Source organism: Bombina bombina, chromosome 5 (assembly GCF_027579735.1).
Source record: "Bombina bombina isolate aBomBom1 chromosome 5, aBomBom1.pri, whole genome shotgun sequence".
In the NCBI taxonomy this organism is placed as follows: Eukaryota; Metazoa; Chordata; class Amphibia; order Anura; family Bombinatoridae; genus Bombina; species Bombina bombina.
In genome coordinates this window covers 928,993,023-929,019,148 of record NC_069503.1, presented here as the reverse complement: position 1 = coordinate 929,019,148, position 26,126 = coordinate 928,993,023, and the positions used below count along the sequence as shown (strand labels likewise).

The following is a 26,126-nucleotide window of genomic DNA, read 5'->3' as shown; positions in this document are numbered from 1 at the left end:
TGAGCTGATAAAGTCTCAACAAGTTAAATATCTTTTTAAACCTTTATGAACATGCAGTTACAAAAAAAAAAAAACCTGTACAATTTACTTCTAGTATCAAATTTGCTTTGTTCTATTAGTATCTTTTATTGAAGAGAAAAGCTAGGTAAACTCAGGAGTAAGCAAGTGTCTTTAGCAATCTATAACAGCAGTGTTTGCAACAATGTATTTGTCCTAGGTATCTCTTGGTATCTTTATTTGAAAAGCAGGAAAGAAAGCAAGTGCTATCCAGGGTGCTGAACCAAAAATGGTGACGGCTGCTAAGATTATATTCCTGCTTTTTCAAATAAAGATACCAAGAGAATTAATAATTAATAAAAAAAATTAATAATAGGAGTAAATTAGAAAGTTGCTTAAAATGACATGCTCTATCTGAATCATGAAATAAAAAATTTGGGTTTAGTGTCCCCTTTAAAAGGTCAAATGACTACAGATAAGGTGAGTTAGGAGGGGGTAAAGAAAACCTCAAAGATAAATTACACAGATAAATTAGCTAAAACTATTGACCCAAGCCTCCCCGGAAGAAAGTACAATTTTCAGGTGTATTTTACAGCAAAAGGAAGCAAAACAAAAAGTGAATGCATATTGCAACAATGTTTCACTTTTAATAATGAAATATATATTCTATGTGTTGTAATGTTGAATGTAATGGTCCTTTAAGAAGGCAGAATTTGTGGTTAAAAGTATAGTTTTTATACTAGCAACACACACATGACCTCTTCATTTTTCGGCATTTTATCAAAAAATGATTTGCCACATAACTGTCTTTGTGATGGGATTGGAATTAATTATAGTAATGATTACAACCAGACATGTTATTGTTTAAACTCCGTCTTAAATCTGTACAATATAAAGGAAAAATAGCCTACAAAATAAATATATTTTCAACCAATTGTACACAGTTCAGTGCTTTTAATGTCCCTATACTATTATTTATTTATTTTTAGCAAATGCCATTGTAATTTGGTATTTCTGCTTCTTTGACAGTTTAAAAAGACCTTAGACCAGCAGTTGGCAGGTGTAGAACCCAGCAAGAATATAGAGAAGCCAGCCATACATTTTATGAGACAGGGAAGAAACATATATATTGATATACTACCAAACCATCCTAAACAAATATGCATTTATGTGAATGTGAGAACAACACTTACCCACTTAGCTTGTGTAAGCTAACATTAAGTTAGATAGATTTTTTTTTACTCTGAATAGCTTAATCAGGGCATTGCTGCTTTTAGATACAATTTTCATAGAATAAAAGTTACCCTTGTTATCATAATTCACAAGTCAATTTGGCATTTAGAATAGTTTACACTTAAATGGACGTTACTCTGCATAAATTCCCATTTATCCTGGATGGAACAGTTTTATGACGTATACCTGGGTTTTTTCTTTATTTAAGACCAACTAACCACTTTATTCCTTCAGTTCCTCTTTTTACTGCCATCTGCATGGTGAAATAAACACAGACAATCAGCACTATCAGTGCTTTACTGATCTGATGGGATTTCACCATGATCTTTCCGCATTTCATAACAATGTTTTTTTAAACTGAGAAGAATGTGTCTGCACATACCAGATGCACAGTCCCAGGACAAGCAGGGTGTAGTTCCTCTACAATTGGATGTGGCTGGAGTTAGCTTTTTATAGATGGACTGCATCTATATCAAATAATTTGTCATATGGGTAACGTTAATAAAATAGCCATTTGCCAACCAAGGGATTGTTTCCATTGAGTAAGCTACTAAATTTGCCGACAGCTAAAAGTAGTTTATGACTCCATTTTAGTACAATTTTTTTTCCATTTAAATATTTTGCGCAGTCGGTTAACATTGTGTTAACATTTCCTTTCGACGTCGGATATCTTGAAAATTACACCATAACAAGTTTGTTGCTATGCTAACTAGAGCTTATTTTATAAAAGTTATGTTTAGCACCTTCACTCCTTACCAGTGATTGGCTACAGAGGGAAGGACACAGTAGTTAGTTGCAGTGAAGAGTTTTTTTTTTTGAGTCAGGTAAAGTGATTTGGTCACCTAATAAATAATCAAAGACTTTAATTTATTTTAAATTAAGATCAGCCATTTGTATTTGTTTTAATTTATTGTTAAAGGGACACTGTACCCAAAAAAATTCTTTCGTGATTCAGATTGAGCATGAAATTTTAAGCAACTTTCTAATTTACTCCTATTTTCAAATTTTCTTCATTCTCTTGGTATCTTTATTTGAAATGCAAGAATGTAAGTTTAGATGCCGGCCCATTTTTGGTGAACAACCTGGGATGTCCTTCCTGATTGGTGGATAAATTCATCCACCAATAAAAAAGTGCTGTCCAGAGTACTGAAACCAAAAAAAAGCTTAGATGCCTTCTTTTTCAAATAATGATAGCAAGAGAACAAAGAAAAATTGATAATAGGAGTAAATTACAAAGTTGCTTAAGATTTCATGCTCAATCTGAATCACAAAAGAAAATTTTTGGGTACAGTGTCCCTTTAAGTTTATTTTTATATGTAATATTTAGTGCTGCCCCAGGCATAGGTCTAGTTGGAGTTATGCACTTGATTGTATTTTTACATTAAGTACATATTTAAATATAATTAAGAACATAACTCCAACCTGCCTGGGGAAGCACTAAATCTTACATATAAAAATAAATTTAAAAAGAGAAAAGCTTGCATTGTTTGCAAAGTTTAAGATCTCAATGGAAAAAACATAATTTATGCTTACCTGATAAATGTATTTCTCTTGTAGTGTATCCAGTCCATGGATCATCCATTACTTATGGGATATTCTCCTTCCCAACAGGAAGTTGCAAGAGGATCACCCACAGCAGAGCTGCTATATAGCTCCTCCCCTAACTGCCATATCCAGTCATTCGACCGAAACAAACAGAGAAAGGAGAAACCATAGGGTGCAGTGGTGACTGTAGTTTAATTAAATTTTAGACCTGCCTTAAAATGACAGGGCGGGCCGTGGACTGGATACACTACAAGAGAAATAAATTTATCAGGTAAGCATAAATTATGTTTTCTCTTGTTAAGTGTATCCAGTCCACGGATCATCCATTACTTATGGGATACCAATACCAAAGCTAAAGTACACGGATGATGGGAGGGATAAGGCAGGGATTAAGCGGAAGGAACCACTGCCTGAAGAACCTTTCTCCCAAAAACAGCCTCCGAAGAAGCAAAAGTATCAAATTTGTAAAATTTTGAAAAAGTGTGAAGCGAAGACCAAGTCGCGGCCTTTTAAATCTGTTCAACAGAGGACTCATTTTTAAAGGCCCAGGTGGAAGCCACAGCTCTAGTAGAATGAGCTGTAATTCTTTCAGGGGTCTGCTGTCCAGCAGTCTCATAGGCTAGGCGTATAATACTCCGAAGCAAAAAGGAAAGAGAGGTTGCCGAAGCTTTTTGACCTCTCCTCTGTCCAGAATAAACGACAAACAGGGAAGATGTTTGACGAAAATCTTTAGTAGCTTGTAAGTAAAACTTCAAGGCACGGACTACGTCCAGATTATGTAAAAGACGTTCCTTCTTTGAAGAAGGATTAGGACACAATGATGGAACAACAATCTCTTGATTGATATTCTTGTTAGAAACCACCTTAGGTAAAAACCCAGGTTTGGTACGCAAAACTACCTTATCTGCATGAAAAATCAGATAAGGAGAATCACATTGTAAGGCAGATAGCTCAGAGACTCTCCGAGCCGAGGAAATAGCCATCAAAAACAGAACTTTCCAAGATAAAAGCTTAATATCAATGGAATGAAGGGGTTCAAACGGAACTCCTTGAAGAACTTTAAGAACCAAGTTTAAGCTCCATGGGGGAGCAACAGGTTTAAACACAGGCTTAATTCTAACCAAAGCCTGACAAAATGCCTGGACATCTGGAACTTCTGCCAGACGCTTGTGCAAAAGAATAGACAGAGCAGAAATCTGTCCCTTTAAGGAACTAGCTGATAATCCTTTGTCCAAACCCTCCATGGTGGAAAGGATGACATGTCCACTAGGTCTGCATACCAGGTCCTGCGTGGACACGCAGGCGCTATTAGAATCACCGATGCTCTCTCCTGTTTGATTTTGGCAATCAGTCGAGGGAGCAGAGGAAATGGTGGAAACACATAAGCCAGGTTGAAGAACCAAGGCGCTGCTAGAGCTTCTATCAGCATCGCTTCTGGGTCCCTGGACCTGGATCCGTAACAAGGAAGCTTGGCGTTCTGGCGAGACGCCATGAGATCCAACTCTGGTTTGCCCCAACGATGAATCAATTGAGCAAACACCTCCGGATGGAGTTCCCACTCCCCCGGGTGAAAAGTCTGATGACTTAGAAAATCCGCCTCCCAGTTCTCCACGCCTGGGATATGGATTGCTTACAGGTGGCAAGAGTGAGTCTCTGCCCAGCGAATTATTTTTGAGACTTCTAACATTGTTAGGGAACTCCTGGTTCCCCCTTGATGGTTGATTTAAGCCACAGTCGTGATATTGTCCGAATGAAATCTGATGAACCTCAGTGTTGCTAATTGAGGCCAAGCCAGAAGAGCATTGAATATTGCTCTTAACTCCAGAATATTTATCGGAAGGAGTTTCTCCTCCTGAGTCCACGATCCCTGTGCCTTCAGGGAGTTCCAGACTGCACCCCAACCTAGAAGGCTGGCATCTGTTGTTACAATTGTCCAATCTGGCCTGCGAAAGGTCATACCCTCGGACAGGTGGACCCGAGACAACCACCAGAGAAGAGAATCTCTGGTCTCTTGATCCAGATTTAGCAGAGGGGACAAATCTGTGTAATCCCCATTCCACTGACTTAGCATGCATAATTGCAGCGGTCTGAGATGTAGGCGCGCAAATGGCACTATGTCCATTGCCGCTACCATTAAGCCGATCACCTCCATATACTGAGCCATGAAGGGCGCGGAATGGAATGAAGAATACGGCAAGCATTTAGAAGCTTTGATAACCTGGACTCCGTCAGGTAAATTTTCATATTTACAGAATCTATAAGAGTCCCTAAGAAGGAGACTCTTGTGAGTGGGGATAGAGAACTCTTTTCCTCGTTCACTTTCCACCCGTGCGATCTCAGAAATGCCAGAACTATCTCTGTATGAGACTTGGCAATTTGAAAGCTTGATGTCGTCTAGATACGGAGCCACCGCTATGCCTCGCGGTCTTAGAACCGCCAGAAGTGAGCCCAGAACCTTCGTAAAGATTCTCGGGGCTGTAGCCAACCCGAAGGGAAGAGCTACAAATTGGTAATGCCTGTCTAGAAAGGCAAACCTTAGGAACCGATGATGATCTTTGTGAATCGGTATGTGAAGGTAGGCATCCTTTAAGAAGTCCACTGTGGTCATGTACTGACCCTCTTGGATCATGGGTAGGATGGTCCGAATAGTTTCCATTTTGAAAGATAGAACTCTGAGGAATTTGTTTAAGATCTTTAGATCCAAAATTGGTCTGAAGGTTCCCTCTTTTTTGGGAACCACAAACAGATTTGAATAAAAACCCTGTCCTTGTTCCGTCCACGGAACTGGATGGATCACTCCCATTACTAGGAGGTCTTGCACACAGCGTAGGAATGCCTCTTTCTTTATCTGATTTGCAGATAACCTTGAAAGATGAAATCTCCCTTGTGGAGGGGAAGCTTTGAAGTCCAGAAGATATCCCTGAGATATGATCTCCAACGCCCAGGGATCCTGAACATCTCTTGCCCACGCCTGGGCGAAGAGAAAAAGTCTGCCCCCTACTAGATCCGTCGCCGGATAGGGGGCCGTTCCTTCATGCTGTCTTTGAGGCAGCAGCAGGCTTTCTGGCCTGCTTGCCTTTGTTCCAGGACTGGTTAGGTTTCCAGGCCTGCTTAGATTGAGCAAAAGTTCCCTCTTGTCTTGAAGCGGAGGAAGTTGATGCTGCACCTGACTTGGAATTTCGAAAGGCGCGAAAATTAGACTGTTTGGCCTTTGATTTGGCCCTGTCCTGAGGAAGGGTATGACCCTTACCTCCAGTAATGTCAGCAATAATTTCTTTCAAACCAGGCCCGAATAAGGTCTGCCCCTTGAAAGGAATGTTGAGTAATTTAGACTTTGAAGTCACATCAGCTGACCAGGATTTGAGCCATAGCGCCCTACGCGCCTGGATGGCGAATCCTGAATTCTTAGCCGTTAGTTTAGTCAAATGAACAATGGCATCAGAAACAAATGAGTTAGCTAGCTTAAGAGTTCTAAGCTTGTCAACAATTTCAGTCAATGGAGCTGTATGGATGGCCTCTTCCAGGGCCTCAAACCAGAATGCCGCCGCAGCAGTGACAGGTGCAATGCATGCAAGGGGCTGTAAAATAAAACCTTGTTGAATAAACATTTTCTTAAGGTAACCCTCTAATTTTTTATCCATTGGATCTGAAAAAGCACAACTGTCCTCAACCGGGATAGTGGTACGCTTTGCCAAAGTAGAAACTGCTCCCACCACCTTAGGGACAGTCTGCCATAAGTCCCGTGTAGTGGCATCTATTGGAAACATTTTTCTAAATATAGGAGGTGGGGAAAAGGGCACACCGGGCCTATCCCACTCGTTACTAATCATTTCTGTAAGCCTTTTAGGTATTGGAAAAACATCAGTACTCACCGGCACTGCATAGTATTTATCCAGCCTACACAATTTCTCTGGCACTGCAATTGTGTCACAGTCATTCAGAGCAGCTAATACCTCCCCAAGCAATACACGGAGGTTCTCTAACTTAAATTTAAAATTAGAAATCTCTGAATCAGGTCTCCCCGAATCAGAGACGTCACCCACAGACTGAATCTCTCCGTCCTCAGGTTCTGCATATTGTGACGCAGTATCAGACATGGCTCTTACAGCATCTACGCGCTCTGTATCTCGTCTAACCCCAGAGCTATCGCGCTTGCCTCTCAATTCAGGCAATCTGGATAATACCTCTGACAGGGTATTATTCATGATTGCAGCCATGTCCTGGAAAGTAATCGCTATGGGCGGCCCTGATGTACTTGGCGCCATATTAGCGTGCATCCCTTGAGCGGGAGGCGAAGGGTCCGACACGTGGGGAGAGTTAGTCGGCATAACTTCCCCCTCGACAGACCCCTCTGGTGACAATTCTTTTATAGATAAAGACTGATCTTTACTGTTTAAGGTGAAATCAATACATTTAGTACACATTCTCCTATGGGGCTCCACCATGGCTTTTAAACATAATGAACAAGTATCCTCTGTTTCAGACATGTTTGTACAGACTAGCAATGAGACTAGCAAGCTTGGAAAACACTTTAAAGCAAGTTAACAAGCAATATAAAAAACGTTACTGTGCCTTTAAGAGAAACAAATTTTGACAAAATTTGAAATAACAGTGAAAAAAGGCAGTTACACTAACAAAATTTTTACAGTGTATGTAACAAGTCAGCAGAGCATTGCACCCACTTGCAAGTGGATGATTAACCCCTTAATAACAAAAACAGAATAATAAATGACAAAAACGTTTTTTAAACACAGTCACAACAACTGCCACTGTCTACTGTGATTGTTACCCTCCTCAAACACGACTTTGAAGCCTTTTGAGCCCTTCAGAGATGTCCTGTATCATGCAGAGGGAAGCTGAATGTCTCTGTCAGTATTTTTATCTGCACAGAAAAGCACTAAAATAGGCCCTTCCCACTCATATTGCAACAGTGGAAAGCTTCAGGAAACTGTCTCTAGGCAGAAATCAAAACAAGCCATGTGGAAAAAAACTAGGCCCCAATAAGTTTTGTCACCAAACATATATAAAAATGATTAACATGCCAGCAAACGTTTTATATTACATTTTTATAAGAGTATGCATCTCTATTAATAAGCCTGATACCAGTAGCTATCACTGCATTTAAGGCTTTACTTACATTAATCCGGTATAAGCAGCATTTTCTAGCAAATTCCATCCCTAGAAAAATATTAACATACACATACCTTATTGCAGGAAAACCTGGACGCCATTCCCTCTCTGAAGTTACCTCACTCCTCAGAATATGTGAGAACAGCCATGGATCTTAGTTACTTCTGCTAAGATCATAGAAAATGCAGGCAGATTCTTCTTCTAAATACTGACTGAGATAAACAGCACACTCCGGTACCATTTAAAAATAACAAACTTTTGATTGAAGAAATAAACACCACTCTCCTCTTACGACCTCCATCTTTGTTGAGGGTTGCAAGAGAATGACTGGCTATGGCAGTTAGGGGAGGAGCTATATAGCAGCTCTGCTGTGGGTGATCCTCTTGCAACTTCCTGTTGGGAAGGAGAATATCCCATAAGTAATGGATGATCCGTGGACTGGATACACTTAACAAGAGAAAAGGCCTTAACCCCTTTGTGCCAGTATAATAGTGTTCACATCAGAACAATGGTCCGTTGTAAACACTATTAGTAAAAATGAAATAACACGATCGTGGATGCAATTGAGTGATTTCAAGGCTGGAATTGGATCATGGGGGACTACCTATGCTGCTAGGCACACCGCCAAGCAGATCCTTGCCTACGCCAAAGGGGGAAGCTGCAGGATGCCGTATATGGTAGGACGTTGCATGCCGTTCTAACTGTGTTAAAGCCCAGTGCAGTTATGACGGCATGAAATGGCATGAAGGGGTTAAGAAGCTTATTTTTCCTCTTTTACACCTAGTTCAGTATGCCATAATGTTTGAGACCTTATTGACCGCTCCCAACAGTGTTTTACCTGTTTGTGCGTTCAATGAAACTGGGGGTAAATTTCTCGACTTCTATTATTTTCTATTGGACAGGTACTTGTATGGTGGAAAACGTGTCGGTAAGCGTAATGCCTTCTGACAGCGTTTTTTTAATTTTGTTTTGCAAGCTCGCACAAACCCAATTGCAGAAACAAGCAAAAAACACATATAACACAGTAAACATAAGGTTACATTTTAATATACTTTTGTCACAAACACACTATCCAAAGTCATTAAAAATACCTAAAAAATGCATAAACTAATTTTAAAGGGGCAATAAAGTCAAAATTAAACTTTTATTATTCAAATAGAGGATGCAAATTCAAACAGCTTTCCAATTTACTTATTTTATCTCATTTGCTTTGTTTTCTTGCATACCTAGGTAGACTCAGGAGCAGCAAAGCACGGCTGTGTGCTAGCTGCTGCTTGATGGCTGCAAAATTATAATTGTCACTGGCTCGCCTGATATGTATTCCTAGTTCCCCATAGTGCATTGCTGCTCCTTCAGCAAAAAATACAAAGAGAATGAAGCAAATCTTTTAACAGAAGTAAATTGGAAAGTCGTATGCTTTATCTAAAAAAGTTAAAGAAAAAAATTGGTTTTCATATCCCTTTAAGCAAGCGTACACTTCACAGGATGTGTCTCAAAATATTATTACAATTGAAAACCCTTTACAATTATTTTTTTTAAAAACCACACTTTCCATTTTTCTCCCAGTTCTGTCAGTGTACCCTTGTATTAGATTCTGCAAGCTTTATAGAAGGCACAGTGTGCATTGCCATATTTAAACTGGAACTGTAGGAATGTCACTACCCTCTTTTCCCATGACATTATAAATAACACAGGTTAAGTTTAGGTTTGACAGAGGCATCCAAGGGATTGACTTCAGTGCACCAATAGAGATAGGGTAAACCCTTTGGATTCCAGATAGTGATGAGATGAATTGTTAAGTGATGTGTTGATACCATGTGGCATTACAATATTACCAAAATTACATTTCAACAGCACTCCAAGGTGATGATGTGTAGCCTATTTCTATTAATTGACTGTTATAAAGGATATGATTAAGTTAAAGAGACAGGAAACCCAACATTTTTCTTTCATGGTTTAGAAAGAACATACAATTGTAAGCAACTGTTCTATTTACTTCTATTATCAAATTAGCTTCATTATCTTTTGTTATCCTTTGCTGAAGGAACAACATTTCACTACTAGAAGCTAGCTGAACACATCTAGTTAGCCAATCACAAGAAACAAATGTGTGCAGGCCCCAATCAGCAGCTAGCTCCCACTAGTGTAGCATATGTGAGTATTCTTTTTCAACAAGAGATACCAAGAGAACGAAGTTCATTTGAAAATAGAAGTGAATTTAAAAGTGTCTTAAAATTACATGCTCTATCTGAATCCTGCAAGTTTAAATTTGACTTTCCTATCGCTTTAAAAGGACCTCAAAATTAAAATGAAATCTTTTTGATTTACTTAGTGAGCTCCATTTATCAAGCTCCAGATGCAGCTTTGGAGCGCCGTTGGCGCAGGCATGAGTGAGCCGGCAGCCGCTAGTTAAAACGCAAAAGTAAAAAAATAGGTCACCTAGCTCATTAGATTCACATACCTGGGCTACTGTTAAATAAAGTTAATGCTTTTAGTTGTTAATTATATTATCATTGGGTGTAGAAGAGCGTCTACTTCCAAAACACCATGCAGAATTGGCACAGTTATCTGGCTGTTAGTATGTGGGTTTTTGACAAGCTGGATTTTAATGAAAGGGTATATTTGATATGCCACTACTTAGGTAAACACCTCAATTAAATGCCACACTACAAATAAAGACATGGAAAAAACACATTTCAGTCTGGAATCAGGATAGAAGACTGAATTTTTAATGATCTTGTAATGTCTATTACTTGTTCACTATATTAGCGGTACACCGAAGAAAAACAAGCAGTTTATATGTCCAAACAAAATATTTAAACTAATGTTTATAGGTTTCTCTTGAAAAACCTTGTAAAGAAGATGTGTGCGTAACCTCAGTAACAAATTGTATATGGGTGTGTATATATATATATATATATATATATATATATATATATATATATATATATATTTTATTCACCAATCAATTTCAAACAATTTACGTTAGTGTATTATTATTGTCTGATATTGGAGTTTGTTTATTACAAAAAAAAATCAGCTTTGGCAACCAGACATATTAAAATGACTATGTTACTATAACCAAATAATTTAAATATTAAGTGATTGTTTTAAGGATATACTGTACTTATTTTTTACTAAAACTGTAAACTAAAAGCAGTAATTTGGGATATAGTGGTCAATTTATCAAGCTCTGTATAAAGTTATAAAGACCGTTGATCCATAACTTGTCTGCCTGCTCTGAGGCGGCAGACAGAAATCAACCCGATCGAATACAATTGGGTTGATTGACACCCCCTGCTAGTGGCAGATTGGCCATGAATCTGCAGGGGGCGGCATTGCACCAGCAGTTCTTTATCGATGTGCAGCGGACATGATACGCTACTTATGCCCCTGAGTCTTATACTTCTTACATCAGAATACACTCAAATATTTTTATTTTAAATAAATGTTAATTTCTGTCAAACAAACTTTCATAGTTCAGATGAAGCCTGCAGTTTTATGATACATTTCAATTAGCTTTTATTATCAAGTTTACTTGTTCTCTTGGTATTCTTTCTTGAAATGTATATCTAGGTAGGCTCAGGATCATCAAAGTTCTACTGGGGATTGCAGACTTCACACATTCCTTTAGTAATTGACTCGTCAGTTGTGTTCATCTAGTAGTGCATTGTTGCTCTGAGCTTATAGCTATGGGTCAAATTACAAGTAGAGCGCTATTTAGTGCTTCCGCTAAAACACTAATTGCGCTAGAAGTAAACTTTTTGTGCGTGTCGGGATGCGTTGGTATTATGAGTTGAAAGTAAAAAGTTATCGCTAGCGCTAAACAGACTTGTGCAAACAGCTTACTTCAAGCGCAAAAGATCTATTCCACCATAAAAGTCAATGGGGGGAAAAAAAGTGTAAAAAAAAAACCTGACATTCGACTCGCGTGCTTGCCTGAACCAATATTCTCATATGCTCTAACCCAACATGAAAATTTAAATATTTTCAATATTCCAATGTTTTGTACAAAGCAGAATGTGTTCTATTTATTCATAAATACATATTTCTACATAGATCAGATGGTATTTTGGTACAATATATATCTTATACCTATATATATATATATATATATATATATATATATATATATATATATATATATATATATATATATATATATATATATATATATATATATATATATATATACACACATGATTACATATAGGTATAAATATATACATATATATATATAGGAATACCTATTAAAAAATACATTTGAACATATTCTGCTATGTGCAGAACATTACAGTAAATACACAGTATAACATTTTATTAAAATGAATATTGCTGAAATATATATATAAAGGGCCATAATACCCAAATGTTTAAACACTTGAAAGTGATGCAGCATAGCTGTAAAAAGCTGACTAGAAAATATCACCTGAACATCTCTATGTAAAAAAGAAAGATATTTTACCTCAAAAGTTCCTCAGTAGCCACCTCCCATTGTAAAGGATTTCTAAGCAGCATATTAGTATGTCTGTCCTGGGACAACTGAAAGGATGAGCATTGTGCACTCTCATATTATTTCACCAATCAGGTAAAGGAAGCTTACTATGAAATCTCATGAGAGTTAAGTCAAATCTCATGAGATCACAGTAAGAGTTCATGACCTCAGCACTGCTGATGCTGATTGGCTGCTGTTCATTTCTTAATTTTTTTAATTTTTTTACCTGCAGCTGGGAGCAGCTGAGTATAACTTTTTACACAGGACTTACTCTGGTGAGCTGAGGAAATTGTGAGGTAAAATATCTTCCTTTTTTACATAGAGATGCTCAGGTGATATTTTCCTGTCAGCTTTTTACAGTTATACTGCATCAGTTTCAAATGATTTAGCATATGAGTATTATGTCCCTTTAATTGCAAAGGGCTCCCATGCACTTTATATACATGCACATATTTACATACAAATGTACACATATATAGACATACATACATATACATATTTAGAGAAAAAAAGGCAGACAAAGGTCTTTAACATTCAGATATATACATGTCTAACACCTGAGACCTCATATCTGTGAGCCCTTATAACTTTCGTGTGCAATATTTTTTTTATAATATTTATTAGACGCGTGTAAATAAGTGTACTTTGAAATTTATTTTTGATGTGTTTTGTCCAACTTTTTATTTTTTGCGATACAGTTAACCACAGCTCTGGGATCGCGATAATCATTCTAGCGTAAATTGAGATTGCGCTCAACTTGTAATATGAGTGCAATTTAACCTGCGCACAAATGTTTGCGCCTCACTTGTAATCTAGCCTTATATGTTTAACCCGTTTTGCAAGGCTTTAACACAATAGTTATTTACAAGCAATAGCAAAATAGTAAACTAAACAAATTACAGCATTTTATTTTTGGATGTTTGTATCCCTTTAACTATTATTACAATTCATTATATGTGTAATAAATCTGATGTCTCCTGGTTTCTTTCAGAAAAAAAAAAAGGTCATTTAAAAATACAGACTACACTGATCTAGGAAGCAACTGTGGAGTGGTCTATTCCAATCTGTTGGAGTTATGTTGAGTGCTTCACATCTGTTTCAGCTCAGACGATGGAAATCCATCAGATACTTTACCCTGGTATCGCTCATCGACAGTTTTCCAAATCTATCCGAACACAATTTTACACCAGTTTTTACATGACACACTTTTCGTATCAGTTTTTACATGACACACTTTTCGTATCAGTTTTTACATGACACACTTTTCACACCAGTTTTTACATGACACACTTTTCACACCAGTTTTTACATGACACACTTTTCGTATCAGTTTTTACATGAAACACTTTTCACACCAGTTTTTACATGACACACTTTTCACACCAGTTTTTACATGAAACACTTTTCACACCAGTTTTTACATGAAACACTTTTCACACCAGTTTTTACATGACACACTTTTCACACCAGTTTTTACATGAAACACTTTTCACACCAGTTTTTACATGACACACTTTTCACACCAGTTTTTACATGAAACACTTTTTCACACCAGTTTTTACATGACACACTTTTCACACCAGTTTTTACATGAAACACTTTTCACACCAGTTTTTACATGAAACACTTTTCACACCAGTTTTTACATGAAACACTTTTCACACCAGTTTTTACATGACACACTTTTCAGACCAGTTTTTACATGAAACACTTTTCACACCAGTTTTTACATGACACACTTTTCAGACCAGTTTTTACATGAAACACTTTTCGTACTATTTTATACATGACACACTTTTCGCACCAGCTTTTACATGACACACTTTCATAGCAGTTTTTATATGACACACTTTTGTACCAGTTTTTACATGACACACTTTTCGCACCAGCTTTTACATGACACACTTTCATAGCAGTTTTTACATGACACACTTTTGTACCAGTTTTTACATGACACACTTTTCGCACCAGCTTTTACATGACACACTTTTCACACCAGTTTTTACATGAAACACTTTTCACACCAGTCTTTACATGACACACTTTTCACACCAGTTTTTACATGAAACACTTTTCACACCAGTTTTTACATGAAACACTTTTCACTAGGGATGCACCGAAATTTCGGCCGCAGAAAGTTTCGGCCGAAAATGGCATTTTTGGCTATTTTGGTTTTCGTTTTTTTAGCCTGTTATTTTTGGTAAAATTATTGTGTAGCATGTTTCAAATTTGATGCTAGCCTAGAGCTGCTGTTTAAGTTTATTACTTGACTTTCTGTTCTGCATATAATGAGTTTTCTAGGACTATACTTTATTTGGATAATTAGTAAAAAAAAAACCTGTTAAATATGATTATTTTACATTGAACTAAATGAAGAATAATACAGTATATTGATATTTATAATTGTTTTAAGTAGGGATGCACCAAAATTTTGGTCGCAGAAACATTTTGGCCGAAAATGGCATTATTGTTTGCCTGGTTTTTTTTTTTCTTGGTAAAATTATTGTGTAGTATATTATTGTTTTAAGATATTTTTGTCCAATTTTAGTGTGTTACTTTCAATAAAAGTGTGGGATTTTTTTATTGGCTCTAATTATGCAAAAAAAAAAAACTAAAAAAATTTAATTTGAAAAAATACATTTTCGGTATCAGTTTCGGTTTTTGGCCAAGTGCATCTCGGATTTTCGGATTCGGTTTCGGCCCAGAATTTCCATTTCGGTGCATCACTACTTTTAACACCAGTTTTTACATGAAACACTTTTCACACCAGTTTTTACATGACACACTTTTCAGACCAGTTTTTACATGAAACACTTTTCGCACCAGCTTTTACATGACACACTTTCATAGCAGTTTTTACATGACACACTTTTGTACCAGTTTTTACATGACACACTTTTCTCACCAGTTTTTACATGACACAAATTTTACTAGGGATGCACCGAAATTTGGGCCGCAGAAAGTTTCGGCCGAAAATGGCATTTTTGGCTATTTCGGTTTTCTTGCCTGTTATTTTAGGTAAAATTATTGTGTAGCATGTTTCAAATTTGATGCTAGCCTAGAGCTGCTGTTTAAGTTTATTACTTGACTTACTGTTCTGCATATGAGTTTTCTAGGACTATACTTTATTTGGATAATTGGTAAAAAAAAAAAAAAAAACTGTTAAATCTGATTCTGTTACATAGAACTAAATGAAGAATAATACAGTATATTGATATTTATAATTGTTTTAAGTAGGGATGCACAAAAATTTTGGTCGCAGAAACATTTTGGCCGAAAATGGTATTTTTAGCCTTTTTTTTTTTTTTCTTGGTAAAATTGTGTAGCATATTATTGTTTTAAGATATTTTTGTCCAATTTTAGTGTTACTTTCAATAAAAGTGTGGGCTTTTTTTATTGGCTCTAATTATGCAAAAAAAAAAAAACTAACAAAAAAATTTTGAAAATAATTTGAAAAAATACATTTTCGGTATCAGTTTCGGTTTTTGGCCAAGTGCATCCCGGATTTTCGGATTCGGTTTCGGTCCAGAATTTCCATTTCGGTGCATCACTAAATTTTACACCAGTTTTTACATGACACACTTTTTGTATCAGTTTTTACATGACACACTTTTCGTATCAGTTTTTACATGACAAACTTTTCACACCAGTTTTTACATGAAACACTTTTCACACCAGTTTTTACATGAAAAACTTTTCAGACTATTTTTTACATGAAACACTTTTCACACCAGTTTTTACATGAAACACTTTTCACACCAGTTTTTACATGAAACACTTTTCACACCAGTTTTTACATGACACAATTTTCAGACCAGTTTTTACATGAAACACTTTTCGTACTATTTTATACATGACACACTTTTCGCACCAGCTTTTACATGACACACTTTCATAGCAGTTTTTACATGACACACTTTTGTACCAGTTTTTACATGACACACTTTTCTCACCAGTTTTTACATGACACAAATTTTACACCAGTTTTTACATGACACACTTTTTGTATCAGTTTTTACATGACACACTTTTCGTATCAGTTTTTACATGACAAACTTTTCACACCAGTTTTTACATGACACACTTTTCACACCAGTTTTTACATGAAACACTTTTCAGACCAGTTTTTACATGAAACACTTTTCGTACTATTTTATACATGACACACTTTTCGTACTATTTTATACATGACACACTTTTCGCACCAGCTTTTACATGACACACTTTCATAGCAGTTTTTACATGACACACTTTTGTACCAGTTTTTACATGACACACTTTTCTCACCAGTTTTTACATGACACAAATTTTACACCAGTTTTTACATGACACACTTTTCGTATCAGTTTTTACATGACACACTTTCATAGCAGTTTTTACATGACACACTTTTGTACCAGTTTTTACATGACACACTTTTCACACCAGTTTTTACATTAAACACTTTTCACACCAGTTTTTACATGAAACACTTTTCACACCAGTTTTTACATGAAACACTTTTCACACCAGTTTTTACATGACACAAATTTTACACCAGCTTTTACATGACACACTTTCATAGCAGTTTTTACATGACACACTTTTGTACCAGTTTTTACATGACACACTTTTCTCACCAGTTTTTACATGACACAAATTTTACACCAGTTTTTACATGACACACTTTTTGTATCAGTTTTTACATGACACACTTTTCGTATCAGTTTTTACATGACAAACTTTTCACACCAGTTTTTACATGACACACTTTTCACACCAGTTTTTACATGAAACACTTTTCAGACCAGTTTTTACATGAAACAATTTTCGTACTATTTTATACATGACACACTTTTCGCACCAGCTTTTACATGACACACTTTCATAGCAGTTTTTACATGACACACTTTTGTACCAGTTTTTACATGACACACTTTTCTCACCAGTTTTTACATGACACAAATTTTACACCAGTTTTTACATGACACACTTTTCGTATCAGTTTTTACATGACACCCTTTTCATATCAGTTTTTACATGACACACTTTTCACACCAGTTTTTACATGAAACACTTTTCACACCAGTTTTTACATGAAACACTTTTCACACCAGTTTTTACATGACACACTTTTCAGACCAGTTTTTACATGAAACACTTTTCATACTATTTTATACATGACACACTTTTCGCACCAGCTTTTACATGACACACTTTCATAGCAGTTTTTACATGACACACTTTTGTACCAGTTTTTACATGACACACTTTTCTCACCAGTTTTTACATGACACAAATTTTACACCAGTTTTTACATGACACACTTTTTGTATCAGTTTTTACATGACACACTTTTCGTATCAGTTTTTACATGACAAACTTTTCACACCAGTTTTTACATGACACACTTTTCACACCAGTTTTTACATGAAACACTTTTCAGACCAGTTTTTACATGAAACACTTTTCGTACTATTTTATACATGACACACTTTTCGCACCAGCTTTTACATGACACACTTTCATAGCAGTTTTTACATGACACACTTTTGTACCAGTTTTTACATGACACAAATTTTACACCAGTTTTTACATGACACACTTTTCGTATCAGTTTTTACATGACACACTTTTCATATCAGTTTTTACATGACACACTTTTCTCACCAGTTTTTACATGACACAAATTTTACACCAGTTTTTACATGACACACTTTTCGTATCAGTTTTTACATGACACACTTTTCATATCAGTTTTTACATGACACACTTTTCACACCAGTTTTTACATGAGACACTTTTCGTACTAGTTTTAACATGACACACTTTTCGCACCAGTTTTTACATGACACTTTTCACACCAGTTTTACATGAAACACTTTTCACACCAGTTTTTACGACACACTTTTCACGCCAGTTTTTACATGACACACTTTTCATACCAGTTTTTACACCACACGATTTTCGCACCAGTTTTTAAATGTCACACTTTTCGTACCAGTTTTTAAAATGTCGCACTTTTCATACCAGTTTTTGCACAGCACAATTTCCACACCTGTTTTTACACAACACACTGTTCGTACCAGTTTTTAAAAGTCGCACTTTGTGCACCACTTTTTACATAACAGTTTTCGCACCAGTTTTTACATGATACACTTTTCACTTTACACCAGTTTTTACATGACACTTTTCACACCAGTTTTTACATGACACACTTTTTGTACCCGTTTTTACACAACACAATTTTCACACGTAAAAAGTGAAGTTATATTTTACCTCAAAGTTTCCTCACTAGCCACATCTAACTGTAGAGAAACTTTAAGCATCCAATCAGGATGTATGCCCTAGGACTTGCAAGGTAGCATGCATCTGGAAACCTACGGGCACAGTCACCTTATTTACTTGGCTATTTTGGATGCTGGATTAGCTTGTGAAACGAATACTGAGCAACGTACTACTTGCACATGTCTACTTCTGGTGAGCTGAAGACATCTTGAAATAAATTATCTTCCTTTTTTTACATTGAGATGGTAATGTGATATTTTATAGTCAATGTTTTATAGATATTGTGCATCACTTTCAAGTGATTTAGAATATGGTTAACAAAAAAAACAAAAAAACACAAATATATTTTAAAAAATTCTCTTTTATGTAGAACAGTCATTTGTGTAAAATGTTCCTTAAACTATGGATAGTGTAGTTACCATTTTGCCACTCCAGAAGGTACAGGGGGATATTGTATTCCACTTTTTGAAAGAAAAGATTAATCAGCAGAGGATTACCCATTTAAAATGTAATATATTTTAGAAATAATTATTTTAGATAAAATAGAAAAAAAGATGAACAATATACAAAACCGTTGATTTAGTGCCCATGTGAGCAGAAGCCAATTCTATTTCAGTGGGAAATAAAATATTCAGTTCTGAATAGAGATATACTGTACACATCAGCAGAACAAATGATAGTACAGGCGTGCATGGGATGTTCAGCATTCCAAAACACACAGGTGGTGTATCAATGACAAAACCGAAATCTAATTTTGAAGCAGTCGTTTTAATAAGATGTTTGTAGTCACTGCCTTGACTTTTTTAACCTCAATAAAAAAATAAAGCTTTATATTTCCTGGCATATCAATTTCTTACATGTAAGCTTTTTTGGCTCTCCCACAGATTTGCAATCTATTGTACTATATAGTACAGTAATGAAAACTATCATATTTTTTATTACAGTATAATTATGAACTAGGCACCTGGATACTGATCTAAGCAGCAAAATTAGAATGCAAGAGAGGCCACTTCTGTTTTTCAAATATACTAAACACATCAGTTTGTAAAATTTGCAAATGTTGCATTGAAAATGTCACAATGTTTTGATTGTTGCAATTACAAATTTGGTATCTATAATACTGTGGATTCGGAGGGGGGGAGAATGTCAATGACATTTTAACCCCTTGGCTGCCAGAGGAGCAAAAGCAAATCATGATTTTTTTAAAATTATCCTAGGCCAATTAACCCTGTGCATAATGCAGCAGATTTCAAGAAAGGGGACATCTACGGTATGATGTTGTTTCACACCTATGCCTTTAAGGATCCCTGGTTGTCTTTTGGGGGTGTTTGACTGTTCCATGTGTCCCTTAACTGCAGCTATGAGGATAATTTAGGGCAAATATGAGGGGATGGGAATTTGGAGGGCAGCAGATTTTAAAAGGTATGTGCCAAAACTACATATAATACAGAGCATTATAAGTGTGCATTTGGAGAGCAGGGGAAAATGCCAGAGGAAAAGGTGCATACAGCACCATCTAGTAGAGGAATGCAGGACTTTTGTCAAATCTAAGTAAGCAATTTTATTTTAAAACCCTTGTACTTCTGGAACTAACCTTACTATTTTCTCAAGAAGTGCAGTTTCCCACAGGAAATGCATCTTATTTCTTTGACTTTACCCTTGTGCCCATTTTTTTGGCAAGCTTTCAAAGCTAGGGCAATTCCTAGGAACTCATCTAACGCCAGGTAGATGCCCACATTAATACGCCAGCCAGATACCACCTGCATGCCCAAGCAAACACTTTATTCAATAGGCTACTAGATAGTGGTGACAAGTATTGCTACATCGCCATATCAAGCCACACCCAAGCGTTATTTTGTTTATTGAAACTACAATATATTTTTATAAACATAGGAACTCCTGTTTAATCTTTTAAAGTAGTGCATTTTATTTTATAGAAATGCCCTTTTCACTATGTGTTTAATACATGAAAAGAGCAAAGCATTGTTGCTACTAAGAAGGCATGGCATACTTCTGCACTGAACGATCACAGCAGCTGTGCACTGCTTATGAATGACACAGGAGTGGGATGGGTGTGCAACTTTAACTTTGAGTTCAAGCTTTTGGAGGATTTAAAAACATAAAAATTACATTTATTTAAAAACTAGCGCAGTCTATGTTTAAAAACCACAACCCCCCCAAGCTAAAGTTACAAAAAACACAACTAAAATTACAGAAAAAAATAAACAAAGGTATCCAAAATAAAAAATTTAAACCTAAACTAATAACCCTATAAAAATAAAAATCCCCCCAAAATAAAAACACACCCTAATCTAATACTAAACTACCAATAGCCCTTAAAAGGACCTTTTGTAGGGCATCGCCCTAAGTTAAACAGCTCTTTTACCTCTGAAGAATACTAAATCTCCCTTAAAGGGACACTAAACCCAACAAATGTATTTCATGATTCAAGTAGAGAATACAATTTAAAACAATATTCCAATTTACTTATATTTTCTAATTTGCTTAATTCTTTAGATATGCTTTGTTGACGAAATAGCAATACATATGGATGAGCCAATCACACGAGGCATCTATGTGCAGCAACCAATGAGCAGCTACTGAGCCTATCTAGATATGCTTTTCAGCAATGTATATCAAGAGAATGAAGCAAATTAGATAATAGAAGTAAATTAGAAAGTTGTTTAAAATCGCATGCTCTTTTTAAATCATGAAAGAAAAAATATGGGTTTAATGTTCCTTTAACAGTAAAAACCCCTCACCCACCAAACCCCTCAAAATAAAAAAAAACTAACACTAAAAAAACTAAACTACCCACTGCCCCTAAAGGGGCATTTGTATGGGCATTGCCCTTAAAAGGGCAATCAGCTCTTTTTCAATTGCCCAAATCTCTATCTCAAAAAAAAAAACAAAAAAAAAAACTTTAACACTAAGCCCCAAATAGGTACTCACGGTTCCTGAAGTCCGGCGAATGCGAGTGCAACTGGCGACTGCATTACAAATGCAATTATAGTATAGATATTTTATTTAAAGAGATATGAAACCTAAATGTGTTCTTTCGTGGTTCAGATACAGTATGCAATTTTATGCAACTTTCTAATTGACTTCTATTATCAATTTTTCTTCATTCTCTTGATATCTTTATTTAAAAGGCAGGAATGTAAGCTTAAGAGTCGGCCTTGGTGGCAACATTTAATACCAGAATACAGGTTGGTGTCAATTTCAGAAGGTAAAGAGAAATGAATTGGCATATTTACACTATGCATGTTTTTTTGTGAGAAACAGACATTTTTTGCTGAATATTTATATATAATTTTGTTGACATGCTTTTAGGGCATATAATTGTCAATCAATATAGCCAAATGAGCTTTCTTTTACTGCCTTCTGTCCCACTTTATATTAGTTTAAAAAAAAAATTAAACAGCTTTAAAGGGACACTAAACACAGATTTTTTTCTTTCATGATTCAGATAGAGCATGCAATTTTAAGCAACTTTCTAATTTACTCCTATTATCAAATTTTCTTCGTTCTCTTGCTTTCTTTATTTGAAAAAAAGGCATCTAAGCTAATGAGCCAGCCAATTTTTGTTCAGCACACTGGACAACCCAGGTTGTGAACCAAAAATGGTCCGGCTTCTAAACTTACATTCTTGCTTTTCATATAAAGATAGCAAGAGAATGAAGAAAAAATGATAATAAGAGTAAATTAGAAAGTTGGGTTCAGTGTCCCTTTAACTTTATAAAATGTTTAACTAGTGTACTCTTGTGTGCATGATGCATTTTTTAGTTTAATATCATGTTTGGGCATTCACATCAAATACTTCTGTATATAAGAATATTGGTGTGATGATGTGGAGAAGGAGCTTATTACAGTGTGAAAATAAACAAGAAGTGAAATTGTTTTCGTCTATCTATTTATCCAATTTATTTTAAAAATGAAAGATTAGACAAAAGAACCCCATTTATATTTTAAAGGGACAATCAAGTCAAAATTAAACTTTCATGATTCAGAAAGCACACAATTTTAAGAATCTTTCCAATTTACTTCAATTATCAAATTTTGCACAATATTTTTATATGCACACTTTTTGAGGCACCAGCTCATACTGAGCATGTTCACAAGCTCACAGGGTATACATATACTAGTTTTTTGATTGGCTGATGTCTGTCATACGATACAAGAGGCTGGCAAATAGGAGAAAAATAAATTTGTCAGAAAAAAAATCTGATGCTACAGAGTAAGGGGCCAATTTATCAAGCTCCCTCTAAAGACTGCTGCTCCATAACTTGTCCGCCTGCTCTGAGGCGGCTGACAGAAATCAACCCGATCGAATATGATTGGGTTGATTGACACCCCCTGCTAGCGGCTGATTGGCTGCAAATCTGCATGGAGCGGCTTTGCGCCAGCAGTTCACAAGAAATGCTGGTGCAATGATAAATGCCGACAGCGTATGCCGACGGCATTTATCGATGGGCAGCGGACATGATATGCTACATTATATCATGTCCGCTCGCACATTAATAAATATACCACTGTGTGTTATTGTATTGTCTTTTTATTATGCACTTCTGCAATTCTAATGTATTTAGTGGTCCTTTAACAAACTCAAAGTAAATAAAGAAATGTGCAGCACAGGATCAGTAATTAGTGGAAAAGACAACATTTTCATGTGTTGCGATTATAAATAATGCTGACAACATCACTTTAACTTCTTCTGGTTACAGTTTTTAACATTAATTGAAATTCAAGAGGGATTTAACCTCCTGCAGTTACACCCTATTGTACTATATAATGTTACACCTTTCACAGATTCCTTTACAAAGTGCAGAGGGTTAAGTGAATTGTGCTTTTGTCTTTTCAGATGAAGAAAAAAATAAATAAATATGTGTTTCTAGCAAAATGCTAAATTATTTGGTTAGGCTCCTTTATTTCGCAATATAACTGAGTATCTTGCTAAACCTGGGATCCATTTTTTTCAGTCTGAAAAGGGACAGTAAACATCTTGTAATTACAATAGATTTATGTTGTGTTGCTATAGAATAAAATATCAGCCAAGTAAAAACATTTTTAAAACAAATTAACATAATTCTCACTGAATTATTTTTCAATAGCCAAACTCCACCCACCATTTACCCTTATTTGGAGGAGCCAATCTGGGTGTTAGTTCACAGACAATAAGCGTAGCCACTGTCATAAAGTTAGTATAAATGCATAGTTTTTCAGTTGTTATCTATAGGGACAGATATGTAGCAGGGTTTGCTTTGCAAAGTCAGAAGGGCGCATTTCTTGTTCAGATAATTAGAAATTGCTCATTTTTCAGAGCTAAAATTACATAAAAGGGGCAACATAAATAATGAAAATATATTGCATAACTAAACATTTTATATGATAATATTAATGGGACAGTAAAGTCATAATTAGACATTTATGATTTAGACAGAGAATACAATTTTAAATAACTTTCAAATTTACTTCTATTATTTAATTTGCTTCCTTCTCTTGTTATACACCAATTGTCATTGGCTCACCTATGTGTTCAGTTAGAACAGTAGTGCATTGCTGCTCCTTTAACAAATGATACCAAGAGAATTAAGCAAATTTGATAATAGAAGAAAATTGGAAAGTTGTTTAAAATTGTATGTTCTATCTAAATCATGAAAGAAAAAAATGTGGGTTTCATGTCCCTTTAAGGTGTTTAATGTCCCTTTAATGCAGAAAATTAAACTATTTTGTTGAAATACTGAAACAATATTATTAAAGATGCCTTCAGAATCAAAGTATCATACAGTTGTTTAAAACATGGTTTAGCTAAAACAAAAAACAAAAAAAAGGTTCAGATACAATGTTAAAAAAATAAGTTTGTCAGTTATCACCTTTGTCCCCTTCTCTAGGTGTTTGTTGAAACAGCTTCCGTGCACACTATATGGCACATGTACATGAAAGTTATTTATGTATTTATTTATGTTTTTATTTATTAATAAATATTTTAAAAAATCTGGAAGAAATGGAGGGAATGTAAATAATATTGTATAAAGCTGATAGGGAGTTCTGTAATGCTTGAGAAATTATCTTTAACATTAGAGATGGAAGGGATCTCCCATGTCTAGTATCATTTAATAAAGTAAAGACATTTCATGTAGTTTACAGTGAGTTCAATGAGTACAAGGGTTTTATACTTTTCTACACCCTAAGACATTACCAGCATGAAAAGATATGAGAATTACTATTTAAAAATAGTCATTTTTCAAGCGTGAATATAATTATGATCAAGAATGGCTATAGTTAACATAAGATTTACACAAACTGTAAAAAAAGGAAAGATTTAAATTAAAGAAATATATAAACTCAGAAGGATAAAGATTGATCCTTCTGTATAGCTCACATACATCAGAAATAGTAAACAGTAGAGAACCAATACCATGTACATACTCAAAGTGTCTTGTAAAACCACAAATGAAAACAAAGATTGCAAACAAAAGAAAGGTACATTTCTGGAATCCAAATAAAATTATTTTAACCTGCGTACAAAGCCCACAATAAAAATAAGCTCTCCTATATCTCTATCACCAGAATCTGTAAATATTCTGCAAAACATCCCTCCACTCTGCCTAACTCATACTTCTTTGCTCTCTCAGGCCTAGAGTTGGAGTTTTGTCAGTAACGACCCGAAAAACTAACGCCGGCTTTTTTCTGGCCGCACCATAAAAATAACTCTGGTATCGAGAGTCCACATAAAGGCTGCGTTAGGCTCCAAAAAAGGAGCGTAGAGCATTTTTAACGCAGCTTTAACTCTCGATACCAGAGTTGCTTACTGACGCGGCCAGCCTCAAAAACGTGCTCGTGCACGATTCCCCCATAGGAAACAATGGGGCTGTTTGAGCTGAAAAAAACCCAAACACCTGCAAAAAAGCAGCGTTCAGCTCCTAACGCAGCCCCATTGTTTGCTATGCAGTAACCCTTCCTACGTCTGCACTTAACACTCTAACATGTACCCCGAGTCTAAACACCCCTAACCTTACACTTATTAACCCCTAATCTGCCGCCCCCGCTATCGCTGACCCCTGCATATTATTATTAACCCCTAATCTTCCGCTCCGTAAACCGCCGCTACTTACATTATCCCTATGTACCCCTAATCTGCTGCCCCTAACACCGCCGACCCCTATATTATATTTATTAACCCCTAATCTGCCCCCCACAACGTCGCCTCCACCTGCCTACACTTATTAACCCCTAATCTGCCGACCGGACCTGAGCGCTACTATAATAAAGTTATTAACCCCTAATCCGCCTCACTAACCCTATCATAAATAGTATTAACCCCTAATCTGCCCTCCCTAACATCGCTGACACCTAACTTCAATTATTAACCCCTAATCTGCCGACCGAATCTTGCCGCTATTCTAATAAATGTATTAACCCCTAAAGCTAAGTCTAACCCTAATACTAACACCCCCCT

General features: G+C 35.9%; 1 protein-coding gene across 2 annotated transcripts in view; it reads right to left on the bottom strand.

The window, feature by feature from the left end:
- Window positions 1-26,126, bottom strand: part of SULF1 (sulfatase 1) — a 228,259-nt gene that overhangs the window by 179,883 nt on the left and 22,250 nt on the right. The gene's annotated exons all lie outside the window — the stretch shown is intronic.